At 41.0% G+C, this 26,447-nt stretch overlaps 1 protein-coding gene across 35 annotated transcripts in view; it reads left to right on the forward strand.

Annotated features, from left to right (window-relative positions):
* Nucleotides 1-478: 478 nt before the first annotated feature.
* The window catches only part of Nrcam (neuronal cell adhesion molecule), a 266,233-nt gene continuing 240,264 nt past the window's right edge, over nt 479-26,447 (forward strand). For 21 of the 35 annotated variants that reach the window (XR_003844257.1, XM_029541067.1, XM_021202477.2 and 18 more), the window contains exon 1: nt 782-958. The gene's annotated coding sequence lies outside the window, so the exon portion shown is untranslated. Of the gene's footprint in view, nt 546-781; nt 959-1,021; nt 1,677-26,447 lie in introns of those variants that run through there. The other 14 variants (XM_029541084.1, XM_029541086.1, XM_029541088.1 and 11 more) reach the window with 3 other exon arrangements.

The raw sequence follows: 26,447 nt of genomic DNA on the forward strand, positions 1-26,447 counted from the left end.
TCCAGAATCTGAATTGTGTAGTACGCAGTGGGTTTACTCAAATTCTACACTCTTTTTTTTTTTTTTAAGTCGTTTTGCATTGAAGGAAAAAAAATGCGTGTATAATACTCTGCAATCTGAAAAGCTTATTTCACCTACTCCAGAAACCCAATCCCTAATGAAAATAGCATCTGCTTACATGCTAAAGGGACCCTCCCTCAAGTGTTTTTGGAAATGACAGTTGTAAAACTATAAACCAATACTCAACCCATGCCAATTAGAGTTTCAAAAGCACGAGATACTTTAAAGGAAGAGAAGAGGGGAGGAAGGATTGGAGGGGAGGGGAGGGAGGTTGGGAATGTGTGATCCGGATCCATCCATCACACTCACACGGAAATCTAAACTAAGGAAAGTGGCATTTAAAAACACTCGTTTTCTGGAACATCTTCTGTAGACACATCCCAGTCACCCATTCCCTGAACACTCAAGTCCTGAGTTCCTGGCCATACAGCCACCACCTCACGCGGTGCGCGGTGGCGGAGGTCCGGAGTAGCGCGACCTCTCAGGTGAGAGGCCACCCAGTCCTCAGGCGCTCAAGGCCGGAGCCCATTCGCTGCAGCCAAAGCTGTGGGTGGGTGGGAGGGGGTTAGCCCGGAGGGGAGGGGGCGGGCGACGCCCGGTGAGTGCGGGGGAGGGGGACGCGGGGACGCTAAGAGAGTCGGGAGGGGCCTGAGCACGACGCTGGGTATCGCCGGGAGCGGAGGGCGGGAGCGGCGGGGACGCGCGCTTCGCCTGGGTCGCTGGCGGACGCGCGCCGGAGTCCGAGCTTGAGACGCGGGGGCGCGAGAGACCGTGCAGGAACAGAGACTGGGGAAGCTGGAGGCGACAGCTTCGAAAGCTTCAGAAACACGCACGACAGCAGGACTCCGGGGTCTTAGGAAGTAGCGCCCCGGCAGGAAGGTGGGCGCGGCACGAAAACGTGAGTAGCCCTGGGTGTGTCTGGCGGTTGCATTGGTGACACTCAGTCCTGGTGGGTTGACGCCGCTGGAGCAGAACAAGGAGCCCGAGGCTGCCGCGTTGTCACTCAGACACTGGCGCCCTGGCTCAACCCGGGCTCTTGTGGGAGGGAGTCTGGCAGCGTTTGCAGCTTGGGAGAAAGAGGTCGGCGACTTCGTTTTCTCTTGCAAGCCCTTGACACAGTCAGGGCGCTGGTTAGAAAAAGGAGACGCACGCCCTGGGAGGACGCAGCTTCGACCCCCGCCGCTCGGGTACTGCGGGCTAGCGCCCACTAGCTCTTTGGGTCCCGGGTCAACTTCAGCCTGGGCGCCTGCGCCCCACGCCTCTCTGGAAGCTCTGACTAGAGGTCTGCCTGTGGACAGACGGGCATTACACAGCTTTCTGGGCTGGGACGCAGTGGATGCAGAGTGTCACAAGACAGGGTCGGTTGCCCGGCGGCGAAGAGCGACTGAATCTCGCTGGTCGCGCTGCAGCGTGCGCGCGTTCGTGTCCCCGCGGACACATCTGGGCGTGGGCTTTGTTCAGATGTGCTCACACCTGGGCGAATCGCCGTGAGCGGGGGGTGATGCTGACTGTCCACCCCTGCTTTCTCAGTCCTGTCGAGGACTCGGGGAATCAGAGGGGAACAGGATAGACACCAGGAATGGTGCGCTGGGGACACTTGCTTTGTTGGCTTCCAGGTGAGGGCAGTGACAGTTCCCCCACCACACAGCCTCTGTAGACAGGGGCTTCTCAGGGCTGGTGCACTGGGCTTGGGACAGACTAGGAAGAGCCTCTTCCCTGCGCAGGCTCTCAGGGTGGGATCTGACTACAGCTTCGCCCGGGGGTACTGTGGTGAGCCTGGAGTGACTGCCGGCGCTAGAGCATCATCTAGCTGCGAGCGCCATCTGTGCCCGGCACCGCCCCGGGCCCTCCAGGCAGCGCGGGTGGGCGCCGCGGCACTCGGATTCCCGCGGTGTGTGGATCCGGCTACTCTCGGCTCACATCTGCCACTGCACAGAACAGGGAAGGGATTTCCCAGTAGGCAGAGCCATTCTCTGAGAAGTGTTCTCTGGATAGCAGGTGCAGCACGAGTTCCCGGAGTCCACCGGGCTGGTGGGCAGGTCATTTCTTTCCCTTTGCTCCGGGCTACCTCTTCACATCCCCGAAGCTGGCTGGAGGTCCCTGTGCTTCTGCAAGCACAGAGGGAGGTCGCCATGAGCAAGAGTCCCTCTCCTACCTCACCATTTTCACCCTCAGCTCCCGCAACAGGGTAAACTGAGAGGGAAGAAGTCCAGAGAGGGAAATGATGTTCTCCTTCTCTATTCTTGGGTGGTTAATAGAAAGAAGTGTGATTTTGAAGAACAGGGTCAGTCCTTGCCGAAGCTCTAGCAGGAAGCTGTGGGGCAGAGTATAATGGGGTAGGCAGCCTTGTTTCCGCACGCACCAGGAGCTCCCCCTGGGGTTGTTGTGGGGAGGAACACAGTGACCCCTGAATACAAACCTGCTTGAATTGGGCTGCTTCTGCAATGGCCTGTGCTAACCACCCATTCCCTGCTGCGAGGCCTTTCAGAAGTCCTAAAACAATGGAGTCAAGAGAATTCTTTCTACGTTAATGATTATGGTAGCCAACTTATTGGGAAACTCCAGGCGTGCAGGAACGATGCACACACATCTCATGTCAATTCCCATAACAGCTCCATTTCAAAATTAAGAGACAGTAGCTTAGACAGGTCAAGTAACTTTCACAAGACCGCATGGCCAGGGAGCAGCTGCGACTGCTTTTCCCATCAAAGACTTTGAAAGTGTGGTCTTCTTGAGACTTCTCATGAATTTAGAGGAAGCCCAAATCCTGAGTATTCAACACCAAAAACACTATTCCATTTAATACAAATACAAAGCTATTTAATTCGGATGTGTGCAGACTTTTTTGGTAACAGGCAACGCTGTAGTTCAGACGACAGTATTATGGAATAGTCTTTTATTCCAATAATTCTTTTATGGGCTTTTATATCTCCACTGATTGTGTGTGTGTGTGTGTGTGTGTGTGTGTGTACTCACAATCCGGTCCATGACTGTCACTAACTTGTTCTTGGTGACCAGAGGTCCCGGCAATTACAATGGGATATTCCTAGCACTTCATTTGTCATTGTTATTGTTATTTGTTTGTTTTTGAGAGAGTTACATCAGATATCCCTTGCTGGTTTGGAACTTGCTACATAGACTAGGATAGGTTTGATTTCGCAGTGATCTACTTGCTTCCCAAATGCAAGGACTAAAGGTGTGCATTATCATATCCAGCTTTTAGTGTAATTTTAAACAAACATTTCTTAAAACAAGGCAAAGTGTGTGTGTGTGTGTGTGTGTGTGTGTGTTTATACTCTGGCCCATATACACATCTCAGAGGATGAATTTTCAGGAAGTGGTTCTTCCCACAATATTTTGAAGCATTGTTTTGTGCAGACCAATCCTCAGTCTACCAGCTCACTGCAAAGGTAATGGGATTTGGGCACTGCATTAAGTTTTTGACAGGACATCTAGGGATCGTCTCATCGGCTTGCACTGAAGGAGCGTCCACTTGCTCACGCATCTCTCTAGCCCCAAGGCAAACATTTATCTTTAACTAAAAGCTCCCAATCCTAAACAGCTTTTGTAGACCGTTTGGAATACAGGAGAGTTATTACCCAAATTCTACACCAAGTTTAGAGTCTTAGAAGAGAAATCTAAGAAGGCTTTCAGCAGCCTAAGTATGTGACAATGTGTGATACCTTTACCAACCCATTCCACATTACTGTAGAAAAGAAGAATTAGAAGAAAAGCAATATTGACCATCTTTGGCAGAACTATTAGAAGGATCGCAATTGACCGATCCACTGAAAAATGCATCAAATTTGCTTTTATAACCCTGACTCGGGAAAGTAGCTAAATGTTTCACATTAGTGGGAATATAGTGCTATAATAGACCTTGGACAACTTTGCACTTAACAGTTTGACTTTCAAAAGCAGTGCAGCAGGTGCCAGAGAACTGGCCTGGTCATGTATTGCAGGGTAGGAATGTGGCCATGGACTGATACAAACACCTTTATACCACAGTGGTGGTGTTGCAGCATCAACAGTGAATGAACCACATGCTTCTTGTGAGCCTGTGTGGTGTCAATGGCCAGGTATGAGTGCTTCACAACTTTGTGTCAGAGTGTCCTGAGAATGTGCAGACCAGGCGTGTAGACCACTATAGTAGGGACCTCCTCCTCCTCCTCCTCCTCCTCCTCCTCCTCCTCCTCCTCCTCCCCCTCCTTCTCTTCCTCTTCTAAAAGATTTATTTGTTTATTTTATGTATATGAGTACGCTATAGCTGTCTTCAGACACCCCAGAAGAGGGCATCAGACCCCATTACAGATAGCTGTGAGTCACCAGGTCGTTGCTGGGAATTGAACTCAGGACTTTTAGAAGAGCACTTAGTGCTCTTAACCACTGAGCCATCTCTTCAGCTCTGTAGGGATCTCTTCAATTAACACTTTTATTTAAATATCACTCTCCTCATGTGATGGATAGAAAAGGATCTGTAATATATATATATATATATATATATATATATATATATATTCATATAAGATCTGTCATATATATATGACAGATACTTCAAAGATAGTATTTAATGGAATTCCACAGAAGATTCTCTCTAAAGAGATTAGTTTATTCGTTCATTCATTAATTCATCATAAATATTTACTGAGTGAGTGGCCTCTTGTTCTCAGCACTGAAGTGATTGCGATGAGCATAACATTTCTATCATCAGTGTCCACAAATTTACTTTTACATAACTTAAATATCTGGCTTGTCATCCTGGAATACAGTGCAACATCATCAGTAAAAGCCCCCTTGTGACCTCTTCCTGTTATCATTCTCCTGAAAGGTAACCTCTAAATGTCACTCTCACTGTTATAAATTATGCATGCCACGTGTGCCCCTGAGAAATTATGCCATACAACAGACTTGGTGTGAAAGGGGTTTATTGGGGGAGCGGGGAGGAGTGAGGGCATTGGAAAGGGTAGATGCAGGCAGGTGGACATGTAGACAGACAGACAGAAGGAGCAGAGACATGAGGGCAGAGAAGATTTGGGGAACACATACACACATGCAGAGAGAGAGAGAGAGAGAGAGAGAGAGAGAAGGGGGAGGGAGGGAGGGAGGGATGAAGGGCAAGCGAGCTGCTGAGTGGCAGTGGGTCCTTTCATATGCAGCACACACCTGTTGCATCTAGCCAAGGCAGGTCATGTCCTAAGCAATTGCTAGGTCCCTGAAGGCAGGCCAGCAGAATGCCTGTATATTAACCCATGACAGCATTAAGTCCCAACATGAAGGCGACATCAGCTGCCACTGGAGCCTCAGCCTACAGAACAGTTTCTGTCTGAGGAGGATGACAACCCAGAGCACACTGGACAAACAGGGCAGCTCTGGTGTGCTTGCCTGCACTAGGAAGCTGTGTGTGTGCATCTCAGGAGTGTTCAGGTCGCCTTTGAGAGGCTTGATGATTAAAAGTGGTTCGCCAATGACTGAAATTTGCCAAATGTGACTTAGAGAGATGGTTTAGAGCATGCACTGCTCTTTCACAGGACCTGAGTATGATTCCCAGCACCAATATCAGGGGACTCACAATTGCATGTCACTTCAGCTCCAGGGAAGGCACAGCCTTTGGCTTCCACAGACACCAGCACTCACATGCTGCACATACCACACAAAGATACATACACATAATTTAAAATAATGAAATTATATATCTATATGTATATATAGATATAGATATAGATATAGATATAGATATAGATATAGATATAGACAGGATTTCGCTGTGTATCCCTGGCTGTCCTGGAACTCACTCTGTAGACCAGGCTGGCCTCGAACTCAGAAATTTGCCTGCCCTCTGCCTCCCTCCCAAGTGCTGGGATTAAAGGCATGCACCACCACTGCCCGACGAAATTAAATCTTTTAAATAAGCACTTAGATGTTCTTTCTATTTTAAATTTTGTACTGCTTTTCACTCTTAACCTTCTTGGCAGGTAAGCAAACCTCCCTGACTGATGAGAAAAATGAAGAGACCTAGGTGCTAAGAGCAAGAATCCAGCGGCTTATTTTTAATGAACTCATACTAATGAAAAGATCCTTTGGCTGCCCCTTACCAAAAGAAACCAAAAACTAAAAAACAACAACAACAAAAACAACTCTGTTGGCATCAAAGGAAAAAGTCATCCTGTCCACAGATCTATCACAGTATAATTGACAGATGAAAGTTATGTATATTTAAAGGCATGAAACTTGATGTTTTATGTAGGTATATATTAATAGATGATCATCAAATATTCATCACATTCTATATTAACATTTTTTTCTCTCATTTTGCAGAGAGAAGTTTAAGATCTGCAGCTATAGCAAACTTCAATCATACTCACTAGTATTGACCATAGTCACTACCCTATTCATTAGCTATCCAGAATTTATTGTTTCAACCTAATGAGCTTTGTACCCTGTGGCTCAATTCTTCATACGCATCCCCATCCCTATCCTCACCTCCAGTCCACAGAACTACCATTCAGCTGTATGCTTCTGCCTTTGACTGACATTATTTTCTCGATCTTTCCTCCTTCTCTTCCTCTGGCTCCTCTTCATCCTTCCCAACTCCCTTCCTCTCCCTCTTTTTAATGATTTATTTTTATGTATGCATATTCTGCCTGCATGTATGTTTGCATCACATGCATGCAATTCCCAAAAAGGCTAGAAGAAGGTGCTATATCCTTTGGAACTAAGGTTAGCTGGTTGTGAGCTGGCATGTAGGTACTGTGACATGAATCCAGGTCCCCTGGAAGAGCAACTATTGCTCTTAACTGTTGAGCCATCATTGTAGGGCCCTTCTGTTTTGATACAAGCTCTTGTAATATAACTCAGGCTGGCGCTGACTTTTCAGTATTTCTCCATCCACTTTCCTAATGTTGTTATTACCAGTGTAGGCCATCACACCTAGGCATGACTTTTCTAAGAATGACAAACAATGCATGGACATCAACCAATAACCATTAGTTCTCCTCGAATCCAGGAGAAGGCTGCAGAAAGGAGAAATGCAGCAGATTGGCTTAACCTCCATTTTTAGCAACTTGAATTTCATAATCAGTTGTGTTTCAAAAGAGAGACAAATTCAATCCGCTGTGTAAAATGTAAGTTGCTTTTTACTGTAATAAAGTATACAGTGTGTCACTGCAAACCATCTTAAAATAAATAGATGATTGGCATTTCGTGAATCCACAGGGGAGGACCATCACCACTGTCCAGGTCCAGCATTTTCTTCATCATTCCAAACTGAAACCTATTAAACAATAACAGCTTCCCTTCCCCTAGTCTTTGGCAATCACCATTCTACTCTATCTCTATGAGTTTGACTCAGTATCTCATTTGAGTCAGGTGGTTGAGCCTTTAATCATTGGCTGACCTTACTTGCACAGTATGTCTGGCTTTTCTTCCATTGTGCATTGTCATTCAGCTGCCAGTGGACACCGGGTTATTTTACCTTCTGGCTACTGTATGGATGCTACTGTAAATCTGGATGTACAAGTATCTCTTTGAATCATTGTTTTTAATTGTTTGTAGGTACTGTTAGGTTGCTGGATCCTCTGAACACTCTTTGAAAATTTGTTTTAGGATCACCACACTTTCTACTGTAACAGTTGCATCGTTTCTCAATCCCACCAATTGTGTACTGATTCACGTTACTTCACATCTCAAACAGCACTTNTTCCTTTCTGTTTTCTTGATAAGAGCTGTAGTAAAAGGTACAAAATTTCTACTTTTAAAGCAACAGAATAAGAAATATCTCAACGGAGAAAACACTTGCCATGGAGCCACAAGAACCTGAGTTCAAATTCTCAATTTCAGAAACATTTGATCCGTGAAGGGTCAAATGTGGCATGTTTCTGAAAGTTCAGTGCTTCTACAGAGAGATACAAATAGAGAGAAGCTGATCATGGAATGGTCATGGTCCTACTTCCTGGCATGCAGTACAGTAGTGAGAAACAGAGAGACCCTGCTTCAAACAAGGGTTAGGGCAAGGAGTGACACGGAGCTGTTCTTCTCAATCTGTACATAGGACATGGGACATACACATACACATGGCGCCATGTACCATACACACAAAATAAAGCCATAAATCAGCATGCTGTATATCATGAACAAGAAGTCACTCACAAGGTTTCCTAACTTTTTCATTTAACCCTTATTAACTAGAAGTTGCACAAGCTCAAACAAGTACGGCTGACCCCATATCTTGTGAAACGCCTAAAACAGATGTTGTTTTGAGTGTATGCCATATTCCATCATGAGACGGCACTGGTGATATCTGTCCTGTTGATATTTTAATGTGATGAGTCGGATTATATGTATGTCTGTGGTGCACTTGTGCCAAATGATTTTGTTAAAAGAGTAGATTAAATTAGTATGCCTTTGTTTTATTGCCCCAAAGTGACATCATTATTTTAATCAAGACCAAGAACACATGTGCCCCGGGTCTGGAACAGATAGGAACATCTTCATGCTGAATGGTTAGAGATGTGCTGCAATTGTAAATTCCTTCTCTGCATTGGGCATTTCTTTCTACCACTGACTCTTCAAAGATGACAGAATAACCCTCACCACCCAATTATAATTGCTCAGCTGAGCTAATAAAAAAGATGTGGTGTCAACTTAATTGACCTAGTTTATTGGCCTACAAGACTGGAATTCCAAATTAGAAAAAAAAAAAAAAAATAGCAGCCTGATGGATGGTTTCCCTCAAATAACTAAAAAGCTAGTAAGTATAAGAATTTTCCAGTGATCCACCCAGACTTCTGCATCATGCACACTATCAAAGGTCTTACTCTGTTTCAAAACACTGCTAGCAACTCCTATCTTGTATAGTGTGTTCCCTTGTTATCTTCCGTATTTATTTAATTTATTTAATTCAAAGGAGAATGAAGATGACAGTTACTATTACATCAAAATGGTCCTAAAATTCTCCTTATTAAGTGGATACAGGAAATACTGGATATAGTCTTTTACATATGTATGTTCATTTATAATATATTCTACATTTTATGATATGTGTGGTGTCAAAGCCCACTCTAACAAGAAGTCAATTCCCAGGGCAATCTCAGGGAATCCTGTAGGAGGTCTTCCATGGGGCACTATGCAATGAATTTGATTTATCTTTCTCAAGTGGGTTGAGAGCATTCAAAAAATTCAGTATGTGTTATTCAGCATGTAGTGTATTTTTTTTTCTCCAAATTTCAACTTTAAAACTAATTCCATGCCATTTCTAGATGCCCTTGGCATTTGAATAGTGTGATCTGAGCATGCAGTTTAGACGAGCATTACAAACACGGCTTAGACACTATGAACATATTCCATCCAGGGAAGAGGAAGAAGGGAGGAATAGTGCTAATTTCCCACTAATTGTGCCTTAAGGTAAGAATGGACTGTGGACTGTGAAAGAGTTTCATCCTGGAGGTTTTTTTTTTTTTTTTTGGTTCTTTGAGGGAGGATGGCTTGCAAGCAAGCAGGCTTCCAAAGCCTGGTGCGCCTTTTCAGTCCCTCACCTCAATAGAGAACTGGAAGGACAAAAGTGAACAAAGGAGGCCTGTTTTGCCTGCCCCACTTGCTGGGCTGTTGTCCTGGCCCCTTTCAGTGAAGGAGGGGGGCGCTGGGTCAAAGTTGAAGAACACTGAAAAGGAATTCAAGCTTCGAGTCGAAATTTGAATTATAGCTTCAGTTTGAGCACAGTGTAAATTAGTTTGAATTGAAATTTTCAACCTCTAGAAGCTGAAGTGACAGATGGTGTTGGAGCTCTGTATATAGCCCTGCACAGCGAGCCCATAGGGTGGAGTGCCCCAGCCAGGCACTCAGTAAACATCTAGTTAAGTGACAAAAGTTCCAACACTGTAGGAAGTGCAGTTTGATGCTGTACAGTGCATTAAGACATTGGACTGTGTGAATTAAGGGGAGGCCCCTTGTGTCTGGCACTCACTCAGATGCGCTCACTCCCTCTAATTGCATTGCAAATATTCTTCTGACAGTTCTGTGGCTTTCTCTTATCTGATTGAATAAAAACAAAAATGCTCTCATGTAAGAATACATTATAGTATTTTGGTATTGTCTGCAGAATATTTTTTCTGTATAGTAAAGTGAATTTGTCAGAAATATTGACTAGCTAGCTAGACAGTGGGGTTTTTTCCCCTATATAGTAGATTTATGAAAAATAAGTTGGGCTTTCTGGTTCTGTTGGGGGCTGATGATTTTTATTTGCTATTTAAGTTCTTAATATGACACATGGTACTTCATTCATTGGATAGGTAGTCTCCAATTTAAAATGTTTCAATAGAAACAGTTACTAGGAAATAGAGGTTACTAGAGTCTAAATGAAATTAAAAATCAATTTGGGCTAATTTAAAACTTTTTTAGTTTTCCATAAAAATATAGAAACTGAAAAATTACAGTTCTTGAGAAGAGCAAACTTGTGAGTTGAAGAATTAGCAAACATTATTTTGGTAACTTTGCTTCTTTAAATGGCCTGACGACCCTGTCTTTGGTTCTGAAAACACACTCGCATGTCTATGCATATACCCCCACACTAATATAGAGACATTTCTACTTTCTGAGGGATAACATGGAAATAGTTTGAATAGCCAGTAAAGAGGTAATTTAGGGTATATACTCTAATGTGGACAAAAGCTAATTTGCTTCAGATTACTTAGCTCATATAATAAAATGCATGCTTACATTTTAAGCTAAACTACATTTTAACTATGGGAATAGAGATTTTAAACTCTGTAGTTAGAAGTATATGTCTCTAGTAGCAATTATCATGATGTGAAATTATACTGGGTGGTAGGATACATCAAAGGTTGACTGCTCTCCTGGAGCCATGAGAGCATTTGTTAAATAGTGAAAGAGTTCATAGTCTGATTCATTTTCTGGATCTGAGAATAAGAGATTAGAAATGAGAGACTGTAGAGAGTTTGGCCTGGAGGGAAGGCTCAGTTGAGCATTAAGAATTATGACATCCCAGAGAAGTGTCCTGTGGCAAAAAAAGAATGAGACTTATGTTAAGTAATGAGCAGAGTGAACATAGCTATGCAAATCTAGTAATTCAAAAGCTCAAGGGATAAGGAATAAAAAATGAAAATGTATGGTCATTGTCTGGCTAATAGAGGATAACCTTTATTTTGCATCATCCAATATTAGATATTCTTGGTTGTTTTATTGTGAGACTTTAGTTCATTGAAGAAATGATGTCATAAGACAAAAATATTTTACAACATAATCTGTAAGACAAAATTATGACAATATATTTGTTTAGTAGTTGTCTCACCTTGAGGAAGGCAGATGTAACTGTGATGTAAATGTAACTGTGAAGCTAGCTACTTGGGACTGTTATTCATTTCCAGTAGGGTTCTTTCCTTTGCACAGAATTTTGTGACTCAGCTCCTAAAGTACATCAGAGTTCAATTCAAGGCAGTTTTCAGATGTGCATAAGGAGAGAATGTATTCATTCAGTCTACTGAAGGGATGTGGCATACCCAGGGAAACCTTACCAAATGAGGTTAAGTCAATAAAGAAGGAAACAGGTGGAAATTAAGAAAGATATCTCAATTGCATGATATTGAGATTCCTAGTCACAGCTGTCAAGGAGAAAAAGATAAAACTAAGTAGTTATCCAGGCCCATTGGGTCTTGTTCATAATAGGATTCTGTTAGCATTCCCTGGGTATCTGAGTAGGGAGACTTGGTCCTCTCTGCCCTGTAGGAGCCTGAGCTGCTTTTTCTCTTTTCACATAGAGGTTTGTATGTGAGAGGCCCATATTTTGTGGTGAACAACTGAATGCATGAATATAGCAAAGTGTCAGACTGTTGAAGGAGGAGAATAGGATGAGACTCGGTGCTTAGCCCTAGTTTGAAGACTGATGAAGTCTAGCCCATGGGAAATCAAACATTCGTGATTGCTTGCCTGTAGTTTTTGCAGATTGTGAGTTGCTTTGTGCTTCTAAATCAGGCACTCGAGCTGGCAGGGGAAATGATTCAATGAAGTATGGGGACTATTTTTTTTAAATCACTGTAAATTGATCTTAAATGCTGTCTTTGTGACCCCCGCCTTCCAAGGACCTCCACTATAATTCACTATCTTTGCTCACCCAAGATAATTCTGGATTTGGGTAAGATTTTTCTTTCTCTTGCTTTCTGAAGCTGGTGCGTGTCTTTTCCCTTTGAGGTGTATGAATAACCACATGCTCACTGAGTTAAGCACTTTCTGAGATTTTTTTTTCTACCAGGTGAATTTGCAGAAACTGGAATCAAGGCACACTGGATAAAAAGGAAAAGAAAAACTGCTGTAGATTTAAAATCTGGACTCTGTCCCCCCACCCCACCCCACCCTTTGCTTGACCCTTCCATCTTCCCACATGTAGTTTGCTTCATTTTCTGATATATGAGTTGAGTTATTCCAGGTCCTTTCCCATCTAATTAGTGGGTTATAGGAATTGGCTTCAAGGCAGGGCTGCCATGTTGAGATATTAAACTAAAAAATTGATACAAATATGCAGTGAGGCTATGGGCGGTAGGTTTGTATCATTGTGATATGTTAAGTTTACCCTGTCTTCTTCCTCTTCCTCCTCCTCTTCCTCTTCCTCCTCCTCCTCCTCCTCCTCCAAGATGTGATCTGTGCTGTAAAATATAGTTGTTGACCTTACATAGACACTGGGTGTTAGAACTGGGAATGTAGGCCAGGTTGAATTGTACCTCTGTGGGTCCAAGTTCCACCTTGCTGCTGGGATGTGTGAACACTAAGCTACCTTCTATTCTCTCTACCACAGTGGCGCTGGGCTCTCAGAAGACCGACACTTGCTCAGGGGTGGCAGAACAGAGTCTGGAACAGAGGGGGCCCAAGGGCCAGAGAGGATGTGGGGAGACTCAGTCAGCATGACTCTGTATAACAAAAGCTCCCCTCCCACACCTCTCATCGTGGTTCTTGATGAAAGAGACAGTCCTTGCTTGTCCAAACTGTTTACATACAACTTAACTCAGGGTGGACCAGAAATTAAATACCTTTTGTAGGAAGGAATGTCCAGGAAGGGAAATTTATTAGCTAAACCCTCAGGGCCAGCTCATCTGGATACCTCATTAGCATGGAGAACTATAAGCTATCACATCCCCATGTGAGGTGTCATGGTCAAGTGCTCCAGGACAGGAACCAGGTTGAGATGAAATGCCTACCGTTCTCAGATACGAAAATTATGAGGGTTTCTGAATCCATTCAATCTTCCTAGTTTTTGTCTGGTGACATGATTCTACTTGCTCCACATATCCCCTTAAAGTGATGGTTTATAGCTTATTAGTTTGTGTATATGGATTGAACTCAAGGACCTTGTTCACACTAGGTCAATGCTCTACCACCTTTGTTAAATAGTTTAGTCCCCAACCCTCTAATTTGTATTTTAAAGTCCTAACTTCCAGCACCTTAGAATATAACCTTTTTGAATAGACGATTTTTATATTTAAGGAGAGTACTTGGGCTTGGCTACAGTCCAATGTGACAAGTGGCCTCAGTTAAAAGGGGAATTTAGAGAAAGGCAAATTAGAATAAGCCATGTCAAAATGAAGGCAGAGGTCCAAATGCTGGGGAAGACTGAAGATTGCCAGCAAACCACCCAGAGCTAGTCTACACACATGGAGGAGACTCCACCGAATCCTCGTGAGGAAATTATTCACCAACCCCGAATCCTAAAACTCTACCATCTAGAGCTATGAAACAATAGGTTTGTATTGTTTAAGTCCTTGGGTATGAGGTGGCTTGCTAACATCAGTCCTAGAGAGCAAGCATAGAATGAAATGAGTCCTCCTGTTTCTAAACAAAAAGGAGTGACAATGTAGCTTCCTTCCACGTTCCTTTGTCTAAATCTACATCTTTATCTGGAGAGTGTGGATACCAAATGGATATGTAGCTATAGATCTGATATTTACAATGTAGGCATAAACCTATTGTTTAGAGAAATCCGTATACTTTGAATTCAGGCACGTATGTAATAGTATTTGTGTGGAGAGGGATATTTTCATTACCAGTCAAATGAATGCAGTTGGTAGTTTAACTGGCTGAAAACTCTTGGTAATAATCAACTCAGCTCCAACGGCTGTTTTTTTTATCAAGTATAAATGGTGATCACCTGAGTACATTTTTTTTTTTTTTTTTTTATTTTTTTTTTTTTTTTTTTTGGTTGAAGCCTCTGCAGGTGTCTTACTGCTCCTTGCTAATTAGAAGGCTCCTTTTGATATGTGAAATGATAAGCTGTTGATATTTTCTCAGGCTGAGGAACTCACGTCTTGGATGAGCTCTCAGACAACTTCAGGGTGAACACTACTTTGAATTTCATGGTTCACAATCATCAAGCAGCAACACTGACTGTTCAAAGAAGCCAGATTGCTGAGTGCTTTGAATAGACTTGAGTACTGGTTTGAATATAAAGTAAATTCTGGAACCAATTCAGAGGACCTTTTGTGATGTATGCTCAGTTGGGGGTGAATGGCTGTTCCTCCTTTCCTCTAGAAACAGCCTTGTCTCTCTTAGGCACTAGGCTCTAGCTACCTCTAGAGCAGTAACCCTGGCTATAGTCCTTTGCATGGTGCTTAATGAGCAGCTCAATCAAAAAAAAAAAAAAAAAAAAAATGGGTCAAAGTGCTTTAAATAATACAAATGAAATATTTGGGAGGGAGATTCTAGGAAAGAATGCCCAATACCGTATGGTTTTGCTTGTGAAAGTTGGCAATTTCATTTTAACATACAGACCACAATCATTCATTAATTGGAAATTTTCTTCTGGTAATAGTATTTTATCCTTGCTATAGATTGAGTTTATTTATGATTTTGTTGGGAGGTGCTAATATAAATTGTCCAGAATCCATCAGGAACAACTTTTTTAAACGAAAAAAAAAAAACATTTTAAGAGAAAAAAAATTAATTGTTCACCTGTTTACAGCTGGCAATGTTCAAACTGATTTAGTACTTATGGGCCTAGACAGGCACAGGTGATAGTTTGTGTCTGAAAACCATGGTCTTGGTGCAAACTTTTCAGCCTTTAAATATTTTGGTTTGAAAGAAGGTTGTGAAGATTGCTCCCAGAGTTTATAGATTTGGGGATCCAACTTTATTTGCAAATGCACAAATATGGGTCTTCTGCAAATTTGCTAGCTTTTGATCTATTATATTCTTTGGAATTTTTGGTCCACATTTGCTATAGTAAACTCATAATTTAAAGTTCTACAAATTAGACCACCTTTTCTTTTCAATTTCAAGCCTGTATAATTTACCATGGATAACCGGTTATTGCTGAGGAGAATGGAAATAAGCTCTGTCATGACTGCATCTGTCTGCTCTGGCCATATTCTAAGGGTGGTTTGAATCCTTCTCACTCTCTTGTCTCCACCGTACAGTTAGGAGCAGAGCCAGTCATGAATATGCATGCGTCACACACCTGTGACCACCAGATCCCCCATCAAGGAGTGGCACAGTATCAATTACTTTTGAAACAGATGACTCCCAGCAGCTGCTGTCTGTGGCCCACAGGGCTTCCTGCCCTGCATGACAGCTGCACATCACATCCTGTGGTCATACTACTTCAGCCACTTCTACGGCCAGATACAAATGTGGGTGGGGAACACAGGCAAGCCTAGCAGTTCCAAGGTGTTACTCCTCCCAGACACGTTTGTTATTTGCCATAGGAGTACCTTCTGTGGTGTCTCTTTCAATCTTCACCAAACAAATGTGTCAGAAGCTGGCCCTTGCTTTTTGTTGTTGCTGTGTGTTTCTTGTTTTTGTTTGTTTGTTTGTTTTCTGAAAAAGGACAGATACTTAATGTGGTAAGCTTTATAAGCCATGGAATTTCTCCAGAAATACTAACAGGTTGTATGTAAATGATCCAGCGTGGGCATGCTCTCATAAAACAAAATTGGCATTGGGTCAGGTCTGGCCCACGGGTCATGGTTTGCCTACTCTCACTTTATGCTGGTATATCCATTTTATAGATGAGGAAATGGGCTCTGAGAGTCTTAAACTGGATATCTTAGCATAGCTGCTGTTATAAGATGTGCAGTTAACCCAAAGAATCTTATATCCTGCCTTTAGCCCCAGTTCCTACAAGCTACTAAGGTTTAGAACAAGGAATTTCTGTATGTTGTGAGTTATGGAGAATAAGTTAAACCCCAAAGGAAGTATGTAAGACACTGTATCAGCCAGTATCCACAAGATGCTATGTAAGCAAATGTAGGTAGTCTCATTTTAGCACATTATAGTGACACATCTACATTCTTGACTATCTGAATAATTATTTTAGTTACCCTATTCTTTATAGTAACCAATATAGTTATTGTAGTAAATAGGCTTTAAGGGAGCAAATGACCAAAAGTTTTAAAAAATATGTGAAATTTTAGGTTTGGAAGTTTGCTTATGCTGGGCAATGGTTGCACACACTTTAATCCCAGCACTTGGGAGGTAGAGGCAGGTGAATTTCTGAGTTCAAAGCCAGCCTGGTCTACAGAGTGAGTTCTAGGACAGCCAGGGCTACACAGAGAAACCCTGTCTTGAACCCCACCTCACACCCCCCAAAAAAGAAAAGAAAGTTTGCTTATATGTAGGTGGCCCATATTTTCTATAGTGGAATACTTTGGATACTGAAAGGAAGATGTTTATTTTCACTAAAGAACATTCTGCAGAAGAGTTTCTATCCCTTTTAACATAAAACCCTTGAAAGAATTCCAAATTGCTCCCTTCTCTCCAAGATGGACATGTTCTTTTGTGTTTATTTCCATGGTAACAGGTAGTTTCTTCAGCAAGCAGACCTGCCTGAGAACCATCCAGCTGACCTTGCTGAGCACTCCCCAAGGGAATAGCATCAATGGTGTCAAAACAGCACCTGAAGCACAATTGTGATGGCCTGAGCGTTCCTGTTCATTGTATTTTTAAATTTAATTGCCTTAAATACCAACTTCCTTAAAGACTGAAAGTTCTCAGAAGGGGCCAAAATTATGAAGTACTTAGTTGTAGACGGTTGTTCGGAAAACGAGATACTGCGAGTAAATAAACTTCAAAGATGTTCCTGGGACGCCCCAAAACTCCAGGTTCCTCACTGTGGGGGGAAAGGAACATAGAGGGTGTGTACAATTGGTAAAGTGGGGACTCCATGTTGCTGCAGGGCTTTTCATACAGTGAGGGGAGCTGAAAACAGAGCCACTCCAGGATAGAGAAACCAGAAAGTGAAACCCTGGTGCAAAGGTAACTCTACTCTCTTTGGAGAGCTGAAGTCTGAATGCAAGTGAGCTTCTATTCATTTCCATGAAAGCTCACAGAGGAATAAAAGCCAGCTAGTGGGAGAGTTGGCTGTTGTGCTCCTGGGAAGTGATTTCTGTAAATTAATTGCTAACAAATTATTAAGGGTACGGGTGATGAATCTAGCGACTGTTTTTTTTTCCCCTGTTGAGTAATTTTCTAGAAAATATAGTTCTGGATATTGAACATTGAATTCCAATGTAGCCTACAGGGTTGTTATAACATTATCACAATATTTTTTTTCCATGGTATATTTTATAAATTTATATGATATAAAGTTCAGTCATGACACATATAAAAGTAGAGTTTTTATTTTTTGAATGTTTATGTATTTCTAGGTGTGAAGCAGGGTCTTTAGATACTCCCTAGAGTTTTGACTCCCGTGTTTTCCTTCTCAGGGATGGTTGGACCTGTGAAAAGGACGGGATGTTAATTAATCCATAATTAGGTTACAGTATGTGGCAGGCTTGAAGTGGTTTCGGAGAAGTAATAAAGATTCCAATATAATTATAAGCTAATGGAAGGGAGATTATTCTTGGTAGGTCTGGCTTAATCAGGTATAAGCCTAATTAAAATACCACTACAGGAGACTCTCTTCTGGGCATTGAGGAAGACAACAATTTTGTTGTGAATTCCATCTAAAGAATCAAGGTCTTCATTCTTAATCTGCCAGGAGCTGGTTGCTACAAGCAGCCTAGAGGAGCTGGAGGATGACCCTGAGCTGTTGGTAAGAAAGGAACCTGGCCAGCATCTTGATAGTAACCTTGTGGAGCCCACTGCAGCCATGCCTGAGCTTCTGGCCTGAGAAACTATGAAATAATGAAGATGTGTTACTTTAAATTTCTAAAAAAAAAAAAAAAAAATGGCACAGCGTGTTATAACAGCAATGGAAGGCTAATGGAGGCACCACCATCACAAACCAGCTTTGAAAGTTTTCATCTCCTCAAATGTCCCTGGGGCCATTTGCAATTACAATCAAGGCAGCTGCTTTCTTCCTCTGTATATTTACTTTTTCTGTGTGTTTTATGAGTGGAATGATGAAACATACCTTTTGTGTCTGCCTTCTTTTAGTTAGACTTAAAATATTATTTTATTTCTGTGGAAGTCAGAGGACAATTTTGCAGAGTGGGTTCTCTATTTGGTTCTCTACTTCTACCTTAATGCAGGTTCTGAGGATCAAACTTAGGCCCCCCTAGGCTTTCAAGAGTAAGTGCTTTCATCTGCTGTGCCACCTCTCTAGCCCAAGTTAGCATGTTTTTGAGACTCCCAATGAATCAGTAGTCCACGCTTATATGCTCATGATTGAATCAACATTTGGATGGTTTGAAATTCAGGATTCTGATGAGTAATGCTGTTATGAGTGTAACATTCAGATTTTCGTGTGTACCCATGTTTAAATTCTCTTGAGCAGATATTTGATAGCAGAGTTGATAGGGTAATGGTATAATTATGATGAACTTTTGAAGATGTTGCCAAATTGTTTTCTAAAGTGGCCTATAGCATTTGATTCTCTCACTAGCAATGAGTGACGATCCCAGTTTTTTTTTTAACATTCTTGCCAACACTTATTATTGCCTGCCTTTTTATTGTGACCACTTTAGAGAGTACATAGTAATATTTCATTGTAGTTTTAACTGCATTTCACCATTGGCTAATAATGAAAAGCATATTCTCATATTTTTACCTGCTATTGATATATCTTCTTTGCTGAAACATCTATTATATCTTTTTACTATTTTCAATTAAAATAATTTACTTTTATGCTGTTGATTGATTTAAAGTATATTCTAGACACAAGTTTGTTATAAAGATATTAATATCTGCAAATAATTTCTACTTTTAGGTTATCTTTTAAATTTGTTTTTCATTTAAAATGTCTTTCTTTTCTTCTTCTCTCTTTCCCTTCCTATCTCCCTCCTTCTCCCCTACATCTATCACCAAGGATTGACTCTAGGGCCTTGTACATACTAGAGCTCTGCCACTAAGATACACCTCTAGCCCTCTTTCATCATTTTATTTAGAGAGAGGGTCTCACTGAGCTGCCCAGTTCAACCTGGAACTTGAGGTCCCCTGAATTAGTCTTTTGCAGCCTGGATTAAAGGCTTACAGCTCCTCTCTCATTTTCTTGGTAGCATCCTCTGAAGCACATAAGTTACTAATTTTGATGAAGTTCAGGTATTATATTTTTCTTTTGTTGCTTGTGTTTCTTATCTTAAATCTAATGATCCATTTCCTCACTCAGAGTCATCAAAATGTACATCTAAGAATTTTCCCATGAAATGTGAATGTCACCTTATTAACTTTGTGAAAAGATGCACTTAAAGACAATGATAGGTTTTGCATTAAATTAATAGATAACTTTAGGGAAAACCCCATCTTTTCGCTGTTTAAAATGGTCTTGCTTTGTACAAGTGACTGACTCAGTATGTAGCCCAAGCAGGTTTGAACTTTTGGGCCTCTCCCCTGTCTTAGCCTCCTGGACGCTGTGGTACTGCACTATTAGTGAGTTTTTGTCATTTATGCTATTAATATAGTCTATTACTCTAATCACCATTTTTAAATCTTAAAACAAACTTGCATTTCTGCAATATAACCCATGTGGTCATCTTCAACAATCATTTTATATATTAGTTAACTCAGATCATTCACGCTTTGTTAAGGATATTTGCTTCTGTGCTCCTGAGGGATGTTGATATGCAGTTTTAGATTCTCGTCATGACTTGGTCTGACTTGGATGCTGGAGTGATACTATCCTCATCGATTTGGTTCAGAAGTGTTCTGTCCTTTATTTTCTGAAAAATAAGCTTGTGGAGAATTTGTACTGTTAATTCTGCATGTATTTACGTTAAAGCTAACTGGACCTGTGAAGCTGAATAGTTCTTGTTTATTAATTCTGCTTTCTCAAAATTTGCAATGAGTACCTCTGGTAAAATTTTTATTTCAGATATTCTACTTTTAATGTAAACTTAAGAATAGTCCTAAAATGATGGGTGATGTGATATCTTGAAATTGTGACTAGAATATTGTTATCTAAATTCCCCACTTTGTTTTTTAGTTTTTTTTTTAAAAAATCTTAATTTAAATTCCCTCATTAGCTATCTAGTTGCCAGTCTGCTTTTTAAAAATGTTTATATATATTTTTCTTTAGTTTCTGCACTTATTTGTGACACCTATATAGATATCTTGGTTTGCAAAGTTGAATATCTAGTATAATACAAGGACATTTTCTGTTATTAGTTTTTACTCTTGATACATAAAACACACTTCACCTTCCATTGCTCATTTAATAATTACTTTTATTCTATACTGGTATTTTAGATAAGCAAGTGATACTGGAATTTATTTCAACTCCCTTCACAAGGACTTGTAGCTGTTATTTTTGTTTAACGAGGAGTTTGTATAAAATCTGTGATATGCTTCCTTGTAAAATACAATTGAAGTTCATTTTTTTTTAACTTCTTTTTTTTTTATTTTTTTATTTTCACAATTTTAATTCTGCTTTCTTGTTCAGTTCTGTATTTGCATTTTCTAGCAATCAGCCATGGATCTTCTAGAGGTTGTATTTAAATTCTTTTTTTTTTTTAAAAGATTTATTTATTTATGTAAGTACACTGTAGCTGTCTTCAGACACTCCAGAAGAAGGCGTCAGATCTCGTTATGGATGGTTGTGAGCCACCATGTGGTTGCTGGAATTTGAACTCAGGACCTTCAGAAGAGCAGTCAGGTGCTCTTACCAGCTGAGCCATCTCACCAGCCCTGTATTTAAATTCTTAATAAAGCTTTATTTTTTTCTGCTGTGGGTAGGGAATGTATTCATATCGAATGGCATTTTCAAAACTACTCTGTGTTTATTTGTACACATTGGAACACACATGCATACATACATACACACACACACACACACACACACACACACACACACACACGCATGCACGCGCACCAATATACCAACCATACTTCATTGACTTGCATGTTTGGATGGCTTGGGATACTTCAGTCTCTGCTATGTGTTTGTTGAGTGTTTGTTAACTCAGTAAACAGGGAGAACTTTTTTCTGGCCTACTGATATCTGGTTCACCTATTAGAACTCTGTTAAATTATTGCCTCATCCCCAGCATTTTGTTTGTCTCAAACTGAATTCCAACAACAGATTATGGAAAACACCATCTTTCAGATTGCTTTTTATTGAAAGCATCAATGTTATCTGTGAGTGCTTTGACCCAATGTTCCCCTATTCCCAGTGCAGTAAATTAACTGTTTGACAATGAGTTTTGATTTAATTGAGTGACATACTTTTGTGACAAAATAAGAATGGGTAGGGAATTGGAAGGAAATGTAGTCAAGACTACATCTCACAGACTTTTTCTGACCCTGAATTTGGTGGTCATAAAGATTCGCTTCTCAGGTCATTGAATGCATTTTATTAATTTCCAGAGCTACAATGGTTTTGTTTACAGTTTGTCTTTTTAAATTGTTGGCTTGTAATGAATTTAAAATTAAAACTTTCTTACTACCCAGAAGTCCTTTACATAGTTTCTCCCTTAACCTTCCCCACTGTGTGTATGTGTGTGTGTGTGTGTGTGTGTGTGTGTGTGTGTGTGTGCGTGTGTGTATTCATGAGGACTTGCTTACCAGAGTAAGTGAGCCCAAAAATAAATATGAAATACATTGTTTGGGGGATATGTTTGTTTCTCAAACTGCATTTGAAGGTGTGACAGATGCAGTATAGAGACAAGGGGATTTTGGTAGTAGCTAGAGCTGTAGCCAACCTAATTGGTCCTGCTTGTAATGACTTGTACTTCCTCAGATGAGTTGTTTTAAGTTCTAGAAGCCTCAGTTTCTCCACGAGTAAGGTAGGGATGATAAGGATTAAGTGAGATAATAAAAATGTGCAGGGCAAGGCTGGTGTATGAGCAAGGTCTGCAATAAAGTGTCAGTTCTCTTTATGTAGGCATATCAAGTGATCACCACTGACTTCTTTTTTTTTTCTTGAAAGATGAGGTAAAGGCTCTAGAGTGTATTTTTTCTAACAACAACCCCCCAAACAAACAAACAAACAAACAACTGCTAAGAGAAAAGTTAAGTAAATCACCAGAAGTGGTGAAGGGTAAGAGAGACATTGTAGGACACGGAGTAAAGAACTATAAACTACTAACGAGGTGAGCATTAGATTCTGAAGGAAAAACAATCTTGACAAGAGAGGCCAATAACCAAGCTTTTATCTGGAGTTCTATACTCAGAAGCATAATAGCCCCGGGGGTGTAGAACAGAGCTAAACCGAGAAGGCAAGGCAGCCTCCGTTGGTAATCTTAGTTTAGTTTGTGAGCACTGCAGCGAAGATTTGGGAAGAGTTGCTTTGTATTGGAACCTAACACAATATGAACAGATCCTAGTTTGCCATTGTCTGCTCTTTCAATCTGTGTTGTGATGCTTGTCTACGAGAACACTTCTACTTCATTGTTTTATATGACTGCTGAATACTTCAAAGCATGTGGATGAGTTTTCAACAGGCTTGTTCTGGTGGCTTTAGTCACTGTGAGAATCCTTTTGCTACCTGCCTGTTTAGTGTAAGATGTGTCTTACCTAGTACTCATGGTTTGGTAGAAATGGATCATCTTCTTGTTATGTCAGTTCTTTAAACAAGAACAAGAGCGGGCCAGGCATAGTAGTATACATTTGTTATTTCCAGCATTTTGGAGGCTGAAGCAGGAGAGTGAGTGCAAGTTTCAGGCCAACAATGACTGTAGAGGGAGATCTTGCATCACTAAACAATCAAACAAGTTGGTAGGTATCATTTGTCATATCTCTGACGATTTAGTGGAATTAGACAGTGCTTGCCATTAGTTGCATGTTTGTCAGCAAAACTGAAATATTAACACCATTAACCTTCCTGTATTGTTATTAAGTGATTGTAGTAAAGTGGTCATAGTACCTAGAAGTAAAAGGCCCATAGATGAGATGGTAATTCCTCCATCAGGACAACACATGCAAAGCAGTGGCCAGACAAACTTAGCAAACAACACAAGCGGCTGTCCACTGCCATTCTGAAAATCTTTCCTTAGCATCCCTTCCTCTTACACTTCTTCCCTTCCTAGCTACACAACTAATCTTCCAGTTTATCTTGTCACTTTAGCTAAAGTACCAAGCATTTAACCCAGCACGACTCATAGAAGACAAGTCACCTTGGCCTTCACCTCTTGGTTTGGCTAACATGACCTTGAATAAATCTTTTAAACTAACTTTTGGCAATTTTGCCTTGCCCTGCTTTGGCTTATGATGTTTCTTTCTTTAATTCTGTGAGTTTAATGCTGCTCTTGTCTTCTGCACTCTTGACAGGAATTATGAGTCACAATCAAAACTATAAACAGTAGTCAATTGTTGAAAAGTTGCTGCAGCCTTTGACCACAGCATCACATGAGGCCTGAATTGCCTAAATGCAACATGTCTGCAGCAAACGGACGCTGATGCTGGCATCTTAGTTGAAACCAGTGGCAGAAGAAGTAGCATAGTTGTGTGGAGAAAGCATTGGGTGAAGAGTCACCAGGCATTGCCTGGATTTGAGTTGGCCAAGAGACAAAACATAACCTCGGGCAAGTCAGGCTCTCTGAACTTCATTCTTCTTCCTGACATAAACAATGCTTAGCCTTCTTCTTAGAATTGTTATCTAGCGAAAATGAGATAATAAATCAGAGCCCCTTGAAATATGAAAGTGAAGCAAATATTAATAGTTTCTTTATTTACTCAGCAAATGTGAACAATGCAGATCTAAGTGATTCTTATCGGCACACTAGGAGACACCGAGGTTCTTATAATGCAGAGGAGAGATGAGTCTATGAGCAAATCGTTATAGTGCAATGAGAGTGAATTCATAATTTCAACAGCTGCAAAATATTTTGAGAACGGAAATGACTATGGCTGCCTATGTCAAGGGAAGTCATTAAAACTATCCCAACATAACACTTAACACAGTGCTTTGAAGAGTAGCTGACCAAAAAGGCATGGAAATGTGGTAGTGTTTGACATTTTTATGTGGAACAGTTGCCTGTTTCCCATTTCATGCAGTCATTGTATAGGCTAAAAACTCATTGTTTTGTATCTCAAACATGCAAACTGGACCTGTTCCTCTCCACAACTCAGATTTGCTTTAGTTTAGCCCATGACAACCCATTCCTTAGATCAGAATCCTTTACAGAATGCTCAACTCCTTTCTTCCATAACTCACATCTAATTTGCCTACTGCCAGAATGTACAGAATCTGACCACCTCTCAGCACTGTCAATCCATTCCGTCCTGGATCAAACCATGATCACCCCATGACTTACTCTCAGAGCTGCCTTCTGATCTCCTTCCTTCCTTGGTACTTCATCATTCTCATTTTAGCAAACTGGATCCTTCAAATGTACAAGTAAGGTCTTGCAACTCTCAATTATGCAGCATAGCAACCGGTTGCTCTCAAAGTATTGTAAAATGTTTACTAACAAAGCAAAATCCTATAGGACACTGTCGTATGTTACCCCACTTGCCTGTCTGGCCTTGCCTTCTCCATGCTGCTCAGCCTTGACCTCACCAGGCCTTGCTCTTCCCTTAGGGACTTAGTGTTGACTGGGTGCTGACTGGAAACGGTTTTTATTCCCATTTCTTTCTTCACATGAAAAATGTCAATGTCATCCCCTCCTCCTTTTTTCTTCAGATGAAAATTTTTCAATGAAGCTTAACCTGGTTACTTTATTCAAATCTTTACCTCTTTCTCCTGGTTCCATTTATTTGACTATAAGGGTTTTTGTTGTTGTTGTTGTTGTTTTCATTTTTTCATAGGACTTACTACCACTTTTTCAATACTGTATAATTTTCTTATTTACTCAAGTCCCTCTTGGTAGGAATGTAAACTTCATGGGACATAGATGTTTATGTCTCTAGCATGTAAAGCAGGGCTCAATACACATTAAATATCTGATAAATGCTTGTTGAGTGAGTAAATGAAAGTGCTGGCATGGCATTAATGAATTTACTCGTTTCAGGAAACACTATGGGCATCTCTGAAACAGTTGTGCTGGCAGAGTCAGGAAAAGTCTTCTAGAAAGGAGAACAGACGAGGCGGTGGTGGTGCATGCCTTTAATCCCAGCACTTGGGAGGCAGAGACAGGTGAATTTCTGAGTTCGAGGCCAGCCTGGTCTACAGAGTGAGTTCGAGGACAGCCAGGGCTACACAGAGAAACCCTGTCTCGGAAAACCAATAATAATAATAATAATAATAATAATAATAATAATAATAATAATAAAAGGAGAACAGACTAGATCTTTTTTTGATGTAGGGAGAATCCATTTAAAAATAATCAACTGTGTTAAAGTGGAAGTGTCATTTACATTGACTCATTTCATTTTGCAATTGAAGTAAAAAAAAAAAACATTTTATTAAGTGAACCCTTAGCACTTCATGTATATTTTAGTGATTCCTCTGATTTAAAAAAAAAACAAACAAAACCAAAACCAAAACCAAACCAAACCAAAACAAACAACTTTCATGCGGCCACATAGTTTCCTTGTATAGACTGCAGAGCTGTATTGCTGGCCAATACCTGGAAGCTTTTTCTAAAAGGAAGGAAGGATGGATGGAAGGAAAGGAGGGAGGAAGGGAGGGAGGGAGGGAGGAAGGAAGAAAATACAGCCAAAAGCTTGTGTCAAACTCAAAATTCTCTTGTTGTTCTTCTTCTTTTTTGCTTCTGTTCTTCCTTCCAACATCCCCACAGGAACTGAAAACTGAGTGTAAATGAAGCTGAGAGTAAGAGGGTCTGAGAAATGCCCAGAATAGAAAGCAAAGGAGCCCCATCCTGTCTGAAACATGCCTACTGAACTCCATGAAATGACTCACTGGTGTCAAGGAGAATGTTTGTGAAGCTATTGTCTCTGTATTGCAGTCCCACACACAGAAGGGAAGCGTCTCTGTCGGAATGCCCTGGTGCTTAGTGACCATGGCGCTCAAATCTGTTTGATTTTAACTTTGCTTGCCCTCTCTCCTAGCCCTTCTCTCCTTTTCTTTTGTACAAGGACCTCAGGATCCCTTTGCTTTGCAGTCTTTGTGAGTTTAT

Source organism: Mus pahari, chromosome 7 (assembly GCF_900095145.1).
Source record: "Mus pahari chromosome 7, PAHARI_EIJ_v1.1, whole genome shotgun sequence".
Taxonomy (NCBI): domain Eukaryota; kingdom Metazoa; phylum Chordata; class Mammalia; order Rodentia; family Muridae; genus Mus; species Mus pahari.